Source organism: Balaenoptera acutorostrata, chromosome 10, assembly GCF_949987535.1.
Source record: "Balaenoptera acutorostrata chromosome 10, mBalAcu1.1, whole genome shotgun sequence".
Lineage (NCBI taxonomy): Eukaryota > Metazoa > Chordata > Mammalia > Artiodactyla > Balaenopteridae > Balaenoptera > Balaenoptera acutorostrata.
In genome coordinates, this window is record NC_080073.1 from 50,515,861 (window position 1) to 50,534,788 (window position 18,928).

General features: G+C 40.4%; 1 protein-coding gene across 30 annotated transcripts in view; it reads right to left on the reverse strand.

The window, feature by feature from the left end:
* Positions 1–18,928, reverse strand: part of ARPP21 (cAMP regulated phosphoprotein 21) — a 159,778-nt gene that overhangs the window by 112,614 nt on the left and 28,236 nt on the right. For 29 of the 30 annotated variants that reach the window (XM_028168844.2, XM_007191496.3, XM_057555212.1 and 26 more), the window contains exon 2: positions 1,527–1,700. The gene's annotated coding sequence lies outside the window, so the exon portion shown is untranslated. Of the gene's footprint in view, positions 1–1,526; positions 1,701–1,785; positions 1,821–18,928 lie in introns of those variants that run through there. The other variant, XM_028168845.2, reaches the window with a different exon arrangement.

The window sequence follows — 18,928 nt, forward strand, 5'->3', positions numbered from 1 at the left end:
CAAACACAAGAGGCAGATTCAGTTGCCCTGTCCACGCCCCTCCAAACACATACACATGCTCTTGTGAATACACCTTGCCATCAAGGTGGATCAATACATCTTAAAATGAGACATGAAAGTCCCACACGTCTCCCGGTCCCTATGCTCCTCTACAAAGTAGAAGCAAAAGAAGAAGAGAGTATCTCCCCAACTCTGCCTCCACTTCTGAGTCGGGAGGTGGTACTGGGTTCTGCAGCATCTCTAAGATGACTCATAAATCATTTGCAAATTTCAACCACAGACGTACCTTCCTGGGTATAAGGGATTCAGTACACTCTACAAGGGGCAGACGTCAATGTAAGAGGTAATAATTTAGTATACATATAGGATCTAAATTTGGCAATAAACCTTTCAGGAACAATAGTTTCAGGCTTCAAAGTGACAGTGACATTATTAGAAGCAGAAGCCCTCCCCAAGCCCTGTCGGTGGCTGATGCTACAGAGATTCTGCAGAAGGAAGCTATCACAACTGAACTCCGATGCTCCAGGCTCACAAGAGACGGCTACACAGACACTGGAAATGGCTTTTCAAAGTGTAAGACTGTTATTAGTATTTTTTTCTCCCTTCTTCCATAAAGCCCTGACACTTCCCCTTCTGATGTGCTGTCAAAGGGGGGCTCCTGAATAAATTATCATTTACTTCCTCCTCAATTTTTTCTTAAAGAAAAACAAGAAAGAAGGAGAGAAAAGAAGGAAGGAGGAAAAGAAAGAAGAAAAGAGAGGAAGGAAGGAGAAAGAAAAATAGAGAAAGACCCTGTAGCCTAGAAAGTCAGTTTTTTCACAAAAATTCCCAAGTAATGACTGCCCTGTTCCTAGTCATTACAACGGTAACTATTACTGGACAAATCAGTGTCTTGATATGTTTCTCTGGGAGTGTTTATCATTTACTAGTTCAGTAACTTTATTTCTAACTGGACATAGGAAGCACGAGAAAAATCTAAAACGCAGTAATTTCTGTTGCAAATTTGCTAAGACCTACCATGACAGGACAAGCTCACTTGGCAAAGGATTGTGGGAATGGAAAAGGTAGTTTTCCTCAAGGATGGTACTTGGAGTCTGTGAGGGCCTGGTGAGCAAGGCTCTTAGGTTTGGGGAGGTTTGAGGATATCCATTCAGTGTATCTGACAGATCTCTCGTATTTCAGTGACACCGGGGATGTGTGTAGTTAACCAAACAAAAAGTTCTGTTTCCCAGTAGCAAATAGTTTGTTTCTCAATGTACTGAGTTGGGGGAGGAGATGAGACTTCTGTTGCCCTAACTTTTTTTCCAGAGGGTTTCAATAAAAAACAGATTGTGGCCAGCTTTAAAAAAAAAAAAAAAAAGAACAAATTGAGCTCTAATTTTACAAACACTAAGGCAGTTGAATCCCTGATACAGATCCTGTCTGTTTTGGTTGCCTTTCATGAACTGTTTTATGCAAACAGGCGTATTTATAGAATGAGAAAAATATACAGATGAGATGACAGCCATCTGATGACAGCCCTTTACCTTTTGCGCAGAATTTCTGCTGTCGGTCTTGGCGACTTACGAGCGGCTTCTGTCCTTCTACGCCGGGAAAATCCACACGAGGGATCAGAGACAGCGGGAGTCCCATGTCCCCATTAACAGTTCAAAACGCCCATCTCCATGCGATTCCCTTACACAGCCTGACACATCATCCACCTGAAAAAAGACGAAAAGTCAATAGTCACAATAACTGCAATAACCATGGTAAGGGTGAGGGACGAAATAAGACTGGGTTTCTAACACTATGACCGGCCTCCAGCAAATCACGTTCACGGCTTGATCCACTCCACCTGTCCCGAGCTGCCTGCTTCTTCTCTAATGAAGGCTACAGCCGGCTGTTCAAGTCAGAGCGGCACCCACGCAACGAGCTAAAATTAACAATTGCATTATGCACCGAAGATTACTCACTTCAATTTTAACCTTTTTTAGTGAAATCTCGCACTTTATATTAAAAAAAAAAGAAAAAAAACAAGCTTGTGTGTTTGCCTCAATGATAATCCAGATCACCTATGAGCAAAAGTCTTGCCTCCTTTTTTAACCAAAGCTTTTGTCTTAATTATAGATCAATATAATCTCCTTGAGTGCTGTTCCTGTGACTCTTTTCTTCTGAAAGTTATCCTAAGAAGGCATACTGAAAGATTTTTGACTTAATGAGGCATTAGCTATAAAAGTGAAAAACACAAAGAAAGAAAAAAGAAAACTTTCACAGTGGTATTGTTGAGAGAGCTCTTTCCTCTCCACTGACAGTTTGAGAAGAAGAATTCCGAATATTCTCTTCGCTCTGTGAGCATCATTTACCCGCCACCTACCGGCCCCTCCCCATCAGGACTGCCACTGTCAGCTGGGCATTCTGTTTGACAGCAAAGCAACACTGTCAGAGGGATTCAACAGATTTGCAAACTTTGAGCCTGTTGAAAGCAATCCCTGCTGTAACGTGCACTTTCTTTTTCTCACAACTCCTGCAGGAGCAGCGGCAAATACAGCTTGAATGCAAACAGAGAGACGGATTCCTAATAACGTTTGCCAAAACCAAGCTGTATCTTTCTCCCTTTGCTGCAACTCTACCCTGGCGCACATCTGCTAAATCCAACAGCCTGCGCACGTGTTCCACCGTATACCCGACTTTGAAAACACTAAATGCATCTCAGTTATTTACTCTGAAGTTTAGAAACTCTCTCTGCCTCCCCCTCGCTGCCCCCTCCCAAGTTGACATGAGCACAGCTGGCTCCTTATCGGATTTTACTGCAGCTTTATTAACAACCTATTGGGTTACGACACCATTTGCTGTGTAAGAGGAAAACAACTGTTGAAAATTCAATCGCTTATACAGTCAATAATTTCTAGCTTTATTTATGTCTTATTAAAATGGATACTTCGGCTGTAAAAAGTTTCTTTTGTCGTTAAAAATTATATAACTGTTGCGAAGGAAACATGAATTTAGGGACCAAATGCATTGGTCATCAACAGTAATTTTAATTTCTCAATTTTTATCAGTTTCACATAATGAACACTTGATACTAAATAGAAGTCAACATGCCTTAAAATCAGGATCTATTTAAGTAACCAGCTCAATATCTAACATGTCTTAGAATAGGCACCCGTGATGGATGGATTTACCAAATGCTTTTTGGATTCTGTTTTCCTTTGCCCAAAGAAAATGAAGTTATCAACGATCACCGCAGCCTTCCTGTCTCCTTTCTCTGATGCTCGTATTTGTACAGCGGTGGTTAATCCAGCAGGTGAAATGGCCATGCAGTTTTCAAATCTAAGCCTTAGATGCCTTATTCCAGCCCCAGTAGGTGGATGCAAGATATAATTCTTTCCATGAAGAAAGAACAAACTGATATTCACGTAACCATCTCAAAGCGTGAACAGCCTGGATATATGTGCATGCGTAATTACCAGGACACGTTTGGAAATAGCACTGTGCTCTAAAGCCAGTGAGGTATTATTCTTGCATCCCTGAATCATAAAGTCATCATCCACCAAGATAAAAGAGAATATGGGCATATGGGAACTAGCAGGGAGGAACATATGGATCACAAATATTTTTGTAACTGATTAAAACTGTTCTCTTTGCTAAGAAAGCAGTGCCAGGAAATCAACCCTAGTCCAGCTTTCTGTTCCCCAAACTAACCCGACTCTTCCACTGCTATTTAATCTTCATTTGTCCCAATTTCTCCCATTTTTCACAAAGAAGCAAAACCATGTCTAACAAATATGTTTTATCCAACATTTGGTTAATAGATATCCTGGCCAAGTGTCAATTGTTATGGTTGGAGGTGGGGAGGGAGAAAAAGGAGACTCTATACAAATGCACAAAATAAAAGTCACTGCAGTTCTTTCAGTGGAAATAATATTTTAACCACAGTTTAGGGGGTGATATTGAGGAAAGGCAGGCAATAAGTAAGCTATAGGAAATTGATCAACGGTGTTGTCAGCTATTTACAGTGAGGAAAATGAGTAAAATAATGACCATTTTAGATTATGTTGTTTCTTATTTTTTTGGCTGACTTTAGAGTTGCATATAGTAGCAACTGGGTTTGCGGGGATGAGAAAGAGAGGGCGAAGAGGAGAGAAGCACCGTGCAAAAGACCAAATATTCTGTCTTTCATCATCACCAACAAAATAGGCATGTCCTAATTGTGTGCGCACATGCGTGTGTGTGTGTGTTACATATATTAATCACTGGGCTGTCATGTGGAGAAAGAAAGCTTGGGGTTTGATTCAAATTCCAGCAGTGATTTAGTTCTCAGAGGATATCTAAAATGGGACATTAAATTCTATTAGCAAGTTGGGAGGGCCACTTTATTAGTCACTTTTGTCACAATCCTTCTACTCAAAATTAGCAGAGGATGACTAATCTTATCTTCAATCAGTATAGGTACTTTACGATGAGACAACACAATCAAGATTTACTCATTTGAACAATTGAAATGTTTTCCCTTATGCACCGTTTCTTCTTTTTTTAGCTAGTCACAGTTCTGCAAATGTAAGCCACTAGCAAACTGTGATATTAGTGATCTGTCAGTTTGCTGCATAAGGTATTTAAATGCTGCAACCCCTTATCAACCAGACACACCCCAGTCTCAAAACAGTTATTCTGTTAAAGTTAAAAGAGTTAGTTTGAACGTGTAAGATTAAGTTTAGAGACTTAAAAAACAAAAAAAAGAGAGAAGAAAAGTAATTGGAGGGCTTCCCTAGTGGCTCTGCAACAAGAAAGGCCACCGGAATGAGAAGCCTGCGCACTGCAATGAAGAGTAGCCCCAGCTTGACACAACTAGAGAAAGCCTGCACGCAGCAACAAAGACCCAAAATGCAGCAAGGAAGGAAGGAAGGAAGGAAGGAAGGAAGGAAGGAAGGAAGGAAGGAAGGAAGGAAGGGGGAAGGAAGGAAGGAAGGAAAGAAAGAAAGAAAGAAAGAAGGAAGGAAAGAAAGAAAGAAAGAAAGAAAAGAGAAGTAATTGGAATGTAATCCTTTCAGAAATGAGAGCAACCATGGCATCATGGCATGAATAGAACATATGGACTAATACCTTCAGCAAGCTTGAAAATTTCCCCAGGTAACAGAAAAACATCAATAAGAGAATTTCACATAAGTTTACTTTCCAAAGAAAAATGTCTCCTTCAATACATGTATAAGAAATACCCAACCAGGAGTTCTACCCTTTCATTAAACTCTTTTTGGTCAACTCAATGCACAGGCATTCTGTAAAATTCTTGAACCACCATGCAAATGCCAAAGTGATCAGACAACTGTTTTGGAGGAAGAACCTAGGAGGACATTTAAGAAAAGGAATTTTCATACTAGGGGTTTAAAGGTAGAAGTATTTTACATGAATATTCTTATTTCAACTTTGATAGCTAGGCAGTTTATAAACATACAGTAACTCATATGTAGAATATCACTTTTTCTTCCTTATTATTATAGCAAATTGGACACAAACATAACCTACATCAACATTTAGCAGACTTCAGTAATGGAAAAAACTGACGTCAAAGCTTTGGACATAAGAACAGCCCCACAATAATCACAAGTGTCTTTAAAAATAAGAGAGGTCTGATCTCGGTAAAAACATCTGAAGGAAAAAGGCCAATGTTTCAATTCTTCACTTTTATAACAACTGTTTACGGAATCTCTACCACCTGCAAGGATGCTCTAACACAATCTTAAAAAAATCCTCTTTTTTTTCAAAACAATAAAATAAGATAAAAGTTAAATACTGCTAATGGATCCACATGAAAAATTTTAAAGACAGGTTAAACAATTTTATCTTCATCATCCTTTTCTTGATTATTCATGAACTGGAAAATAAAGATGACTTCTGCTTTTATAATTCTTAAATGTTTTCTCAGTGTATTTCAAAGAAAGACATAAACTTGGGAGAAGTAAATAATGTACTGGGTCCCATAATAAATATTTGGATATCCCCATAGAGTAAACTAATTGATGAAAGTAATAAAGTGAAATGTAGCAGGGACGGACAAAAGATCTTACTTTTGGGTTCTAAAAAATAGTTGCATAATTTGCAATTTTTAGTTTAGACAAGAGAAGACTTAGGGAGGACAAAATAGCTATTTTCTAATGCTATTTTAAAACATATTCAGAGAACAAGGAATTGGCCTTACTTGGTGTTGCTTCAAAAGTTAGCACTAGGAAAAAAAACCAAGAACCTACCTTTCTAAACATAGAACTACCATATGACCCAGTAATTCAACTCCAAAATATACATCCAAGAAAACGGAAAGCAGGGACTAGAAGAGATATTTGTACACCAATGTTCATGGCAGCATTATTCACAATGGCCAAAAGGTATCCATCAGCAGATGAATGAATAAACAAAATGTGGTATATACATACAATGGAATATTATTCAGCCTTAAAAAGGAATGGAATTCTGATACATGTTACAACATGTATGGGCTTTAAAAATATTATTCTTAGTAAAATAAGTCCGACAGAGAAGAACAAAGATGGTATGATTCTGCTTTTATGAAGTACCTAGAACAGGCAAATTTATAGAGACAGAAAGTAGAAGGGGGGCTACCAGGAGCCGGAGGTAAGGAAGAAAGGAGTTGTTGTTTAATTGGTTTTTGTTGGGGATGATTAAAAAGTTGTGGGTAGGGCTTCCCTGGTGGCGCTGTGGTTGAGAATCTGCCTGCCAACGTAGGGGACAACGGTTCGAGCCCTGGTCTGGGAAGATCCCACATGCCGCGGAGCAACTAGGCCCGTGAGCCACAACTACTGAGCCTGCGCGTCTGGAGCCTGTGCTCTGCAACAACAGAGGCCGCGATAGTGAGAGGCCCACGCACCGCGATGAAGAGTGGCCCCCACTTGCCGCAACTAGAGAAAGCCCTCGCACAGAAACAAAGACCCAACACAGCCAAAAATACATAAATAAATAAATAAATAAATAAATAAAAGAGTAAGGGTCACTGACTTAAAAAAAAAAAAAACGTTGTGGGTACAGATGTGATGGTTACACAGTTTAATGCCACTTAATTGTACACTTCAGAATGGCTAAAATGACAAATATTATATTATGTATATTTTGTCACAATAAAAGAACCTAAAAAACTTTTTTCTTCTTGAATATGATAAAAATGAAAAATAGACAAATCAATATACATACAAACAGATCAAAGGCAGAAAATGATAGCACAAGAGAGGAACTGGCCTACTTTACAAAACTGCTTCTGGTGTATTGATAACACATACACAGAAAGACAAGTGTGGTGGATGTAACCTGCCTTGGTTTGTACTGATTCAAATAGGTACCCAATAAAGGGGACCATCCTCCTCCTCCTCCTCCTCATCATCTTAGCAATCCCATCTTTGGCAAGATAAGCTCTGCTATTTAACCATCCAATGTGGACACTGCAAGAATAAAAGGTTAGGATGCAGTGATGTGCAGAGAATTTTCTGCTGCACCTCTACTAGAATCAGTGCATGTTTGGCCAATGTGTCCTTATCCACAAAAGGTAACAACAGAAACCACTTCTAACTGCACAAGACAACTCTGGGCGCATCTTAGTGCAATACAAACATCAGCCGTCAATCATCTGAATGAGAGAGCTGCAGGTAATGGAGCAGCTGATCAGCAGCTTTGTCACATCACTGACTCAGTATTTTGCATATTTTTTTATTGCAGATAAGGAGAGTTTTCTGACCACAATTAATGCCACAGAGAACAGGGCCAGTGGCCCCGCTGCCATGTTAGAAAACAATCCGAGGGCTTCCCTGGTGGCACAGTGGCTGGGAATCTGCCTGCCAATGCAGGCGACACGAGTTCGAGCCCTGGTCTGGGAAGATCCCACATGCTGCAGAGCAACTGGGCCCGTGAGCCACAACTACTGAGCCTGGCGCGTCTGGAGCCTGTGCTCCGCAACAAGAGAGGCCGCGATAGTGAGAGGCCTGCGCACTGCGATGAAGAATGGCCCCCGCTCGCCGCAACTAGAGAAAGCCCTCACACAGAAACGAAGACACAACACAGCCAAAAAAAAAAAAAAAAAAATCAGAGACTGAGAAAACACTGAGGCTTGTCTGGGTTTGACTGGGTGACCCCTGGGGCCAGTCCCAGGATTTTAAAATAGCCTCAACTTTCATAAGCCATGCAGGCTAATCACCACCTTATGTTTCCTGCCTCAATCTGTTAAGAGTCTAGGTATGATTTATCCATACACAGGGAAGCATCACCAACCTCCAGCCATGTGCAAACTTAAAAAAAAAAAAAAAAAAGTACCCAGAGAACCACAGCCCTGCAAAGAACCTTGAAATCAGCTAGTCTAGCTGATATTAAATCCAGTGACTTGCAGAAGATCCACAAACAGACAGCGGCAGAGCTGGGTCAAAAACATTGTCATTTTAACTGGGGATCAGAGCTCTTTTTAAAACTCCGTGTTCCTCTAGTGACCTGGGGCTCTATTAGAAATATAGACGAGGCTTATCTAATCTGTGCAATTAGTTCCCGGGATATTGCGAGAGACACCCACACATTGTTTTTCCCTAGACCACCATTGCCCTTCCTGTCGCATGAGCCAGCAAATACTGCCCAGAAACTTCATGAATAGTTTGTCTGATAATGGTATGTGTGTCTCTTTCCCGATTTTATCCCTAATATTTTATGGACACGTGGGTTTCTAGACATTGTGCTTCGTCTTTTTCTTTGAAACTCCTGAAAGCCCATAAGCCATAGTCATCAGAATGACTTCAAGGTACCTGCTAGTTATCTGCCCAGTTTCCTCCTTCACTTCTAGAACTCATGGTACCTGTCTTTCCAGAAGCCATACAGAAAATCACATGCCTGCAAGATTCCCAGATAAAGTGTGCCCAGGGTTTTCAGAAAGCATTATACTTTTTTTTTTTTTTTAATGTGGAACAATGAATTTGAATTTACTGGTGCCAGAACACATGTAACATTTAGAAATGAGTGTCTCCCTAATGTTTAAGCAAAGAGCCAGAATCTCCGACTTGGGAAGTTGCTTTTTTATTCCAAGTGTAACTAAAACAAATTTTCCGGGAACGTAAATAACACTGCTGGGATCTTGTTGCTGATGATACCATATAACTTTGTTCAAACAAAAATGTTTCTGAATAGTTAGATCTTCCAGGAATCTCACCAAGTCACACACTTATCCTAAGTATTTCCCTTGGTATCACTGTACCATGATTTCCTGGGACAAACAACACTATTTCAGGGAAGGGAGGGGGGATGATCAATTGAAATGATACTTTTGCTTGAGCATTATTAATCTCACAGATGTCAGAACTTCTGTATTCTCCACTCAGTTCAATTCAGTTCAATGCAATATTTTAAGATGTCCTCTTTCAGAGGATCTGGATGCCAAGAATATAATCCATTATTTATGTTCAGTTATGTATACTGGAGACACCTTGTAATGGAACAAGGATTTATCACAAATGCATATTTTCAACTCTGGCTTAAAGAATTCAAAACTATAAAAATTCATCATGAAGAGAAAAGGCACTTCAAAAAAAGGGTGGGGAGAAATACTAATTTTATTCAGCGTATCTGATGTGAACTCTTTTGTCCTTTATTCCTACAAGAAGTGAAAGAAGAATCTGTCATTTCAAAAGCATGAAACTTAACAAATGTGATGCAGTTATAGGTGCCACAGGGTGAGCTAAATGTGTGTGTCATTAAAACCTTTCTTGCAGAAAAGAAGAAAGGAAGAGACATTTAGATAAAATGAGTAAAAGCAAAGATAAATCGATAAATTGCTCTTCTGTCAGTTTTTGAAATGGCGATAAGATTCGTGTTCTATCTATATATAAACTGGGGAAAATAAGAGGTTTTCACGGCCACGATGTCTTTGTCTTCCCTTACGTCAAGGCGTATTACTTGGTGCCACAGCCTGTGAATATTTCACGCCTTAAGGTTGCCTTTTCAGAATTATTACTAGCTAACATCATCACTAAATCTAATCAAAGTGAATCAACATAGAAGTTTAAATTACCCACCCAGGACCTTAGCTCTGCCTCCTTCCACCCCCCTACAACAGCAGAAGAATGGAAAGATTTTCAAGGGGAGCAAAGGAATTGAAGGATGTTCCCCCAAAATAAAAAGCCCAAGTGTGGGTCTTAAGGGTCTATGACCACAGGAGGAGAGTTCTACATCCAAAAGGGAGGGAGAGAGGCAGGAGAGAGAGATTTACCAGAAACGGATGTCTGCTGCCATCCCAAGTATAGCAGGGGGAATTTCAGGAGATTCGGGAACAAAGCGAGTTTTAGTTCTGTCGGGTAACTCTGGGCTACAATTGTGTGTTAATATATTGATAGCAAGCTCTTTCTACAAGATCCAACAACTACACCAATAAATGCTTTTAGTATTTACTTCCACATGGGTGATTTTGGAATGAGTGTTTTCCATAGATTATTACATTTTATCCTCATATCAACTGCACTATTTATTGCTAACCTATAGTGGGCAAGACAACACGCCTACTTATCTTGTCTCTTTAGTGCTAGGGCAGCTGGCTATTGGCTACTTCGATCACTGAAATCCCCAGATCTTAGACACTCAGATAAGTCACCCTTTAACAAGGCTCAATATTTGAACCAAGTAGTAAAAATCATTCTCCCCCCCACTATTACATAAGCTACACAACGATGGATATTTGTGCCTGGTTAGTTTACCTGTGTATTAACTCAGTGTTGAGAACAGTGCCTGACACACAGCAGGACTTGTTGTCACTGTACTATTTTTTTCTGCTTCCTTCAACCCCAAAAAGCCAAGGCATCTAACCACCCAGAGACCTATTAACCAATGTGGCAAGGTTAAGGGAAAACGCCCAACAGCCACTAATAGGGCAAAACCATGACATGCTTCTGGATGGGAGGGTCTCAAGAGGGCTTTGGTCTGACTGAGCTCTGTGTATCTGTGATAATGGGCAGTCCATTCAGAGAGAGAGAGTCCAAGCTTACCTAGAGAGCACCTACACTTGTGTGGCCTTTTGGATAGGACACTAGAGAAAGGAAAGAGATGGTGCTTGTCCCCGGGGACAGCTAACAACCCAACTAGAGAATTCAGCGGACAAAGAGATTTGAGAGCAAAGCAATCCCATCCAGAGGACTAAAGCATACAATACAAAAATGCACACCACTGGGGCTTCCCTGGTGGCGCAGTGGTTGAGAATCTGCCTGCCAATGCAGGGGACATGGGTTCGAGCCCTGGTCTGGGAAGATCCCACATGCCGCGGAGCAACTAGGCCCGTGAACCACAACTACTGAGCCTGCGCGTCTGGAGCCTGTGCTCCGCAACAAGAGAGGCCGCGATAGTGAGAGGCCTGCGCACCGCGATGAAGAGTGGCCCCCGCTTGCCGCAACTAGGGAAAGCCCTCGCACAGAAACGAGGACCCAACACAGCCAAAAATAAATAAATTAATTAACTAGTTAAAAAAAAAATGAGGTTGATGACAATTCCAACCACACGGGTTTGTCATGATTAAATGAATTAATTAAAAAAAAATGCACACCACTGCCAACCCTAGACCTAACGTTTCCTCAAAGTCTTCTATTCACAAAGGCTAATTTGAATGCAATCTTAAGGGAACTAATAGATATAAGTGACAGAAAACAGACAATGGGCAGACGTTTTCATTAGATAAAAGGAAAGCATGGCTACCTTGAACTGAAGACTCACATGCAGGTGAGTTTCTTTAGGTCCTTGATAGTGTCTGAGTTTTCATGAAAATGACGGCATCCAACAAATGTATGATTTATTACAATTAAACTGGCCAGACAGTTAGGCCTTGCTCACATTTCCAGACTAAAAACAAACACAGAGGGCTTCCCTGGTGGCACAGTGGTTGAGAATCTGCCTGCTAATGCAGGGGACATGGGTTTGAGCCCTAGGTCTGGGAAGATCCCACATGCCACGGAGCGGCTGGGCCCGTGAGCCACAACTGCTGAGCCTGCGCGTCTGGAGCCTGTGCCCCGCAACGGGAGGGGCCGCGATAGTGAGAGGCCCGCGCACCGCGATGAAGAGTGGCCCCCGCTTGCCGCAACTAGAGAAAGACCTCGCACGAAACAAAGACCCAACACAGCTAAAAAAATAAATAAATAAATAAAGTAGCTATTAATAAAAAACAAAAAAACAAAAAAACAAATACAGAAGTAGTGCCTCTCTTCTAAACTCCATTTTTTCAGTTATTACATCGAGTTTCTTCCATTGAGTCTCATCCAGTGCTCACTTCATCAGGACCCTCACCTGTGTCATCTGGCCTCTCAGGATGACATGCCCCCACTGCAGTGCAATGGTGCTCAGCTCACATAGAGGAGGATAATATATCTACATCCTACCGGCCATCTCTGCCCCTTCTTGAATGCGGGGAACTTTTTTCCTCTTTTGTTTTTCCTCTTTCTCTACGCTGCCTAGTACAGCACGACACAAAATTCCATACTGACACCCCTGCAAACACAGTCATGAAAACCAGAAAGCCACTGGGCTGAGATCAACAGATTTGCTAGAGAAGAACATAAGTGTTCAATAAATAATTCCTACTATCCTCAGACTTCCTTGGAGAAGATGCACTTGAAATGTAGGATACATGAATTAATTTGACATCCGCATGTTTTTGGTTTTAATGGCTAGCAACACGGTGTTGGAATTTTTCCTCACTACAATGAAATCTCTAGAAAGACTATTTAAATTGTAGATGTAGGAGAGTAAGTTAACAACAAAACCACCAAAGGATGTTCAGGAATGCATTGCAGGAAAAGAGTCTGCATTTGGGACCTCAAGTGCTGCAGAAAGTGATGGGAAAACGTTTCCTGCGATGCTTCCTTTCCTTGAAGAGAAGGGAAGCAGGCAGGGAGTGAAACCTCTGTGGCTTCAGAGACAGGACTTACAGAGACTCAGGGAGAACAAATGTCTAGGAAAAGAAGGCAAATACGCAATATGGTGTCTCAAAGCCTTTACTTCTAAGCCATCAAGGGTTTGGCTTGTTTTAGGATCCTGCTTTAAATATAAACCATCTAAAGCATTCCAGGTGGTGAACATGGGTGTGAGAATGACTCTAAATTCCCTGGACAGAGGGCTCTTGGACCAGTGTCTCTGGGACCATGGATAATGCCTCACACACAGCAAGAACACAATCTGTACCAATTTGCCGGGAGGAGAAATGGATATATTCCTGGGAGGGAAACATTTTCAGGAAACTTACAACACATCGGTGGAACAGAATCTGTTTCTTTGCCAGGTGTCCCAGGACTCACCCGGCAGGTAATTTCCTACTTAAGACATATAAATGGGCATGTGCGTGCTCCCCCAGGTCTGGGGCCACCTATGGCAATGCTGATTAAACCCGAGATGCCCTGCTTGCAAAGTCACCTACAGGGAGCTGTGGTCGGTCACTTGAAAGACAGGGGCTGCCGTTTAAAGTTGGCCTGTGTGCCACCATTCAATGTCACAACTGCAATCACATGACCACTGTGTACCTCAAAAGCTTGGCCAGACACCCATGACCTCTCCCCCGCTCCCTGCCCCAAGCCTGACCTCAAAGCTTTTTTTTTTTTTTTTTTTTTTTTAAAGAAAACATTCTTGCTCTAAGGGACTGTTGTTAGAGAGTTAGTTGCATTCGAGACTGCAGTATTTTGCAGGTGAATGCCTTCTACTTTGATGGACTTTCCTATTGGGATGCTCCCTGTTCAAACCTTCCAACGAGTCCCTTCGATCCAGAGAAGCCCAGGGAAAACAGGTGTGTGCTTTTTAAAATTCTCTATATTTTAAAATATCTAATACATTTGGATAATCTTACAAAACTATGCGCTGCTGTAAGCTCTGTGAGTTAATAGAGCCTGCTAGAGTTACCTGTCGTGGGAAAAAACAGGTTATCAAACCATCTATATAAGGGAACTGGCAGAAATTACTGATGAAATTCAGCAGACACATGGTCAGTTTCAACCCAGGTGATGAGAGATGTGGGCCTGAGATCCCAGGGCTGAAGGGTCCCATGACTACTGGAAGAACAGGGTTAAGCTGTATGTAAAAATTCTTTGAGGATTCCTGATGGTGAAGTTGAAGATTTGGGGTCATTCTGTTCATGGGGTGTATAATGCTTAAGCTAAGGGTCGGGAAGGGGCTATTAGCTTTGTACATGTGTCGTATGATTAGAACAAAATAGCCTTGAAACACACTTGATTTTCAGAGACTTCAAAAAAAGGGGACTGCGGGTGGACCTAGTGCAAACGGACATTTTAGGAAGAAAGACATGAGGCTAATGCGCGCACTTTGATATCTCTAAGGTGCAACCTTGAAATTAAAAGTCAGATGGGATGTAGTATCCCTGCAACACAGTAGGACAACAGGATTCCTGAAATGGGGGCTGGAAATCTGGTATTGGATCAAAGAACGAAAACAAGCGAAACGAACGAAAACAACTTTTAAACAACAGCTGTTTAAAAGTTTGCAAGACTGTACATCCAAGCCTCAGATGTGGAAATGGCCAGGCTGAAATTATCTGTGAAAGAATCAAATTTATGATTTGATCTATCGTAGAAATGAAACATCTGTCAGTCTTATGTAATGTGTAATATTCAGCTTTTGAGCCACTGGCTTATCTGTGATACCTTCAAGATTTTAAACATAGATAAGAGAAGTCAATAGTTGCATCATAATATATAGCAAGGCATGCGCAGAAGTGGAAACATTTTTGTTAGATACGATCTCCTTAATAAAAAGTCCAAGTCGTAAACATGGGGAAAACTATACAGAGGGGAAAAAAACCGTAACTTTTTTTACTCATAACGAAGGAAGGAAGGAAGGGAGGAAAGGAAGGAGGAAGGAAGGGTGGAAGGGAGGAACGGAGGAAGGAATGGAGGAAAGAAAAAAAGGTAAGGAGGAAGGCTGGCAGGCCAGCCCAACTGTCAGAAAAAATCATCCAAAATTAATATGTGAAAGTAGAACATGGAATATTTGGAGGAATTCATGATAAAGCCTGAAACAAATTTTAATTTTCACAAAGAGACTGAAAACTAGGAAGACAAAAAGAGTCATTCACTCGTTATTACTAGCATCTAATAAGCAAAGACAGGATGGTTCATTATTATAGATAAATAGTATGTTAGGAGAGCATTTTTCTGCATTTGTTAAAGTATGGTATATACAAAAAAGCGTTCTACACTTCAAACAATTATGTAATTTCACTGAAAAAAAAAAGATGTGTAAAGAACATGATTGGATCCTGTTGCCTCACAAATCACGTACATAATGATAAGAAAGGTAATCTGAATCTGTTAGTACCAATGGATTCTAAGCATGTTAACATAAATGACTACTTTCACCCTCAAAAGTTACTGTTAGTATCCTAATTTAAATATTAAGATTTAATATATATATGTGTGTGTGTATATGTATGTGTATCTATGTGTATATATGTATACATATATACACAGAGAGAGAACACACATGTGTGATTTGTACAATCCCAGGTCTTTGAAATCCCTTCTGGTCTGAAACTATCCTTATAACTTGCCTGGGAGTGTTTCTGCTGGAAACTCTGTGGCCTGATCATTCCTATGGGGGGCCTGGTCACACCTGCAGATGCCAATTCCAGGTGAGGCCATAATTTTTCTCAACTTCAGAGACTCCAGAAGGAGAAAGGGGAGAGTGACACAGGGGCAGAAACCACTGGCTATTCCCTCCACAGGCCATCCACTGGCTCACCAAGAAGCCAAACTTCAGGAGACTGTGAAAAACTGAAAAGAAGAGCTGCCTGTCTAAATCCTCCCGGCCTGCTGTACTGTGTATACATGAATTCAGTTGGTCAATTCTGGAAAACTTTTGTTTAAAAAAAAAATGTTCTGGTTATAAGCCATACCTACCCTTATCTCCTGGCTTTCTCTAGACAGAACCTAGTTGAGTGGCCTGGGCTTTACTGCAGATTTTGTGCCCTGGCAACATTCTTAAAAACTGGTAGAAAATTTAGGAAATCTTTCTCTTCACACGTATTATGATGCAGCATTTTCACATATTTTATTTTGTCAAAAGTTATGTATGCAAATTAGGAGTAAATTTTTTCTGTTCACTGTTTTTCTTTTCTCTTTAAAACATTATAACTGAATTTGGGGGGCAGGTTTCTTAGTGGATTTTGAAAGACAATTGCAGCCTTTAAATAAACAATGGATCAAAAGTTTATTTTCTGACCAGTAATAATAAACTATTGATACTGTATTCACCATGGTCTATATGAAGTGTAGTCTCTACACATCTTAACCTCTCTAAAGATACACATTCATATACACAGAAACACACACACACACACACACACTCACATCTGGGCTATATATGAAGAATGCAATAAACACAGTATTTATTAGAAGTAATATTTACAGTTTCACCACTAAAAAAGGCTTTTAGGTTCTCTTTTTTCCCCCCCTTTTTTAGTATAGATATGCTCAGGCAAAAATGAACACTTCTATATTTAAGACTACTCCTCATCCCAAATGGATAAAAACAAATTCAGAGATGGTACAGGCATGCTCCAGTCACCACTACTGGTACCCAGCCACTATACTACCAGTATGTAAAGGTCCTCCTTTTTAAAATCAGTGTCTACTCAAGAATGTATACGCTGTCAAGATGCCTGTTCCACTGCTAGTTTTCAGAGTGCATTATCTAGGAGAAATTTCATTATAAATTACGTTTTTGTGCATTATAAGTTCCCATTTCAGATTAGATATTTTCCTTTAACTAACTTTTAAAAAATCTTACATTGCTTCTTTTTCTTCTTTTAATCCAGCACCTCTCCAAAACCTATTAAGAAGTAAGCCAAATGGAGCCCAGTTTCCAATGGACACTGCAAAAAAGACTGTCAAGATTCAGGAAGAATCTGTAGATTCTTCTGTGAGAGAGAGAGAGAGAAGTAACAGATTCTTACTTATCTCTCTCACTCTCATGTAAGTTCTTTAAAAACTGGGACTATCCTTACTTTTATTGTACGGAAACATCTGGTGTTCAGTAATGGTTTGATGATGTACTTATTTATTGAATTAGTGAACGAATACATAAATTTAACAAGTCATGAGATTATGGTACCTAGTCATAATGCAAAACCGCTGAGGTCCCACTTCCAAACTAGCAATTATTTCCCCATTATCATTATCACTGCCATAAATCACATTGCAAAGAAAATGACTTTTACTATGATACAATTAGAGATTTTACATAAAAAGAAAGTTTAATGCTAGTGTAAACAGAGCCGATTGACAACAATTTCAATACATCTATTGGATGCTCACTGTGTGCCTGACATTATTTCGATTAAAAAATATAGGATAAAAGGATTCACCCTCAAATGTCCTATTTTTGAATGGAGGAAACAGCTACAGAGACATTAAGTATCATAGCTAAGATTTTGCTCTAGGACAAGGTGGGGTTGGAGTTCAGATTCTGACAGACTGGCCACAGGACTTCAACTTCAACCACAACACTTTCTAATGAGTGAGAATAACAATCACCACATGCCTGATAATAAGTAACCAAGGCAGCCAAAGTGATGCTTTGGAATCCATGGGATGAACCCATAGGATATCTGAGGGTACATGCTTTCCCCAATCTTTCTAAATTTTCTCAAATGAACCTATTTTAGTTTTACAATCAGAAAAAGTAAACTTAAAGATTGAGAAGACACAAAAAAATACTGAATGAGTTCAAATAGGCTACTTGCAGCGTTAACTGCACAGTGAACCCCTTTTTGGTTGCCATGAAATTACCCATTCAATTAGAAAACATGAAAGTAAAGACAATGCAATTGTTAACAAAACCAAAAGCAGAGAATAAGTCCATCTAATCAAATGCACAGTGAAAGGAATTAGTCTATGAAAGGCATGTTTTAAATAAACGTCAGGGACTTCCCTGGTGGTCCAGTGATAAAGAATCACACCTTCCAATGCAGGGGATGTGGGTTCAATCCCTGGTGGGGGAACTAAGATCCCACATGCCGCGGGGCAACTAAGCCCACGTGCCGCAACTACTGAGCTCGTGCGCCTCGACTAGAGAGCCTGCATGTTGCAAAAACTACAGAGCCCCTGCGCTCTGGAGCCTGCACGCCACAACTAGAGAGAGAAAACCTACATGCCACAGCTAGAGAGAAGCCCGCGCGCCACAGTGAAATATCCCGCATGCCTCAACGAAGATCCCACGTGCCACAACCAAGACCCGGCGCAGCCTAATAAATAAATAAATAAAATAAATAAATAAATAAATAAATAAATAAACATCAAAGATAAAACTAAAGAAAAATACCCTACACACGAACCAAATTGTTTAATAAAATTGTTTAGAACTATTTTAATAATGCCAGAAGAATCTCAAGACGAGTTAGATAAACATTTAAATTATCATAAAATATGTTTTTTTCTTGGAATAAATATTAAAATCAAAACAACTCAAATGCATTAAAAACAAAGTCAAAAACAATTACAAGTCAGACTGGACTTAAACGTCTTAAGAATTCAAGGATTTTTTTTTTTTTTAATAAATTTATTTTATTTATTTATTATTATTATTATTTTTTTTGGCTGTGTTGGGTCTTTGTTTCTGTGCGAGGGCTTTCTCTAGTTGCGGCGAGCGGCGGCCACTCTTCATCGCGGTGTGCGGACCTCTCACTGTCGCGGCCTCTCTTGTTGAGGAGCACAGGCTCCAGACACACAAGCTCAGTAATTGTGGCTCACGGGCCCAGTTGCTCCGTGGCATGTGGGATCTTCCCAGACCAGGGCTTGAACCCGTGTCCCCTGTATTGGCAGGCAGATTCTCAACCACTGCGCCACCAGGGAAGCCCTCAAGGATATTTTTATATGGAGCCATTGATGTGAATATCGGGTTCTGAGCTTACTTGCTTCTACAAGGAATCATCCAAAAGTTT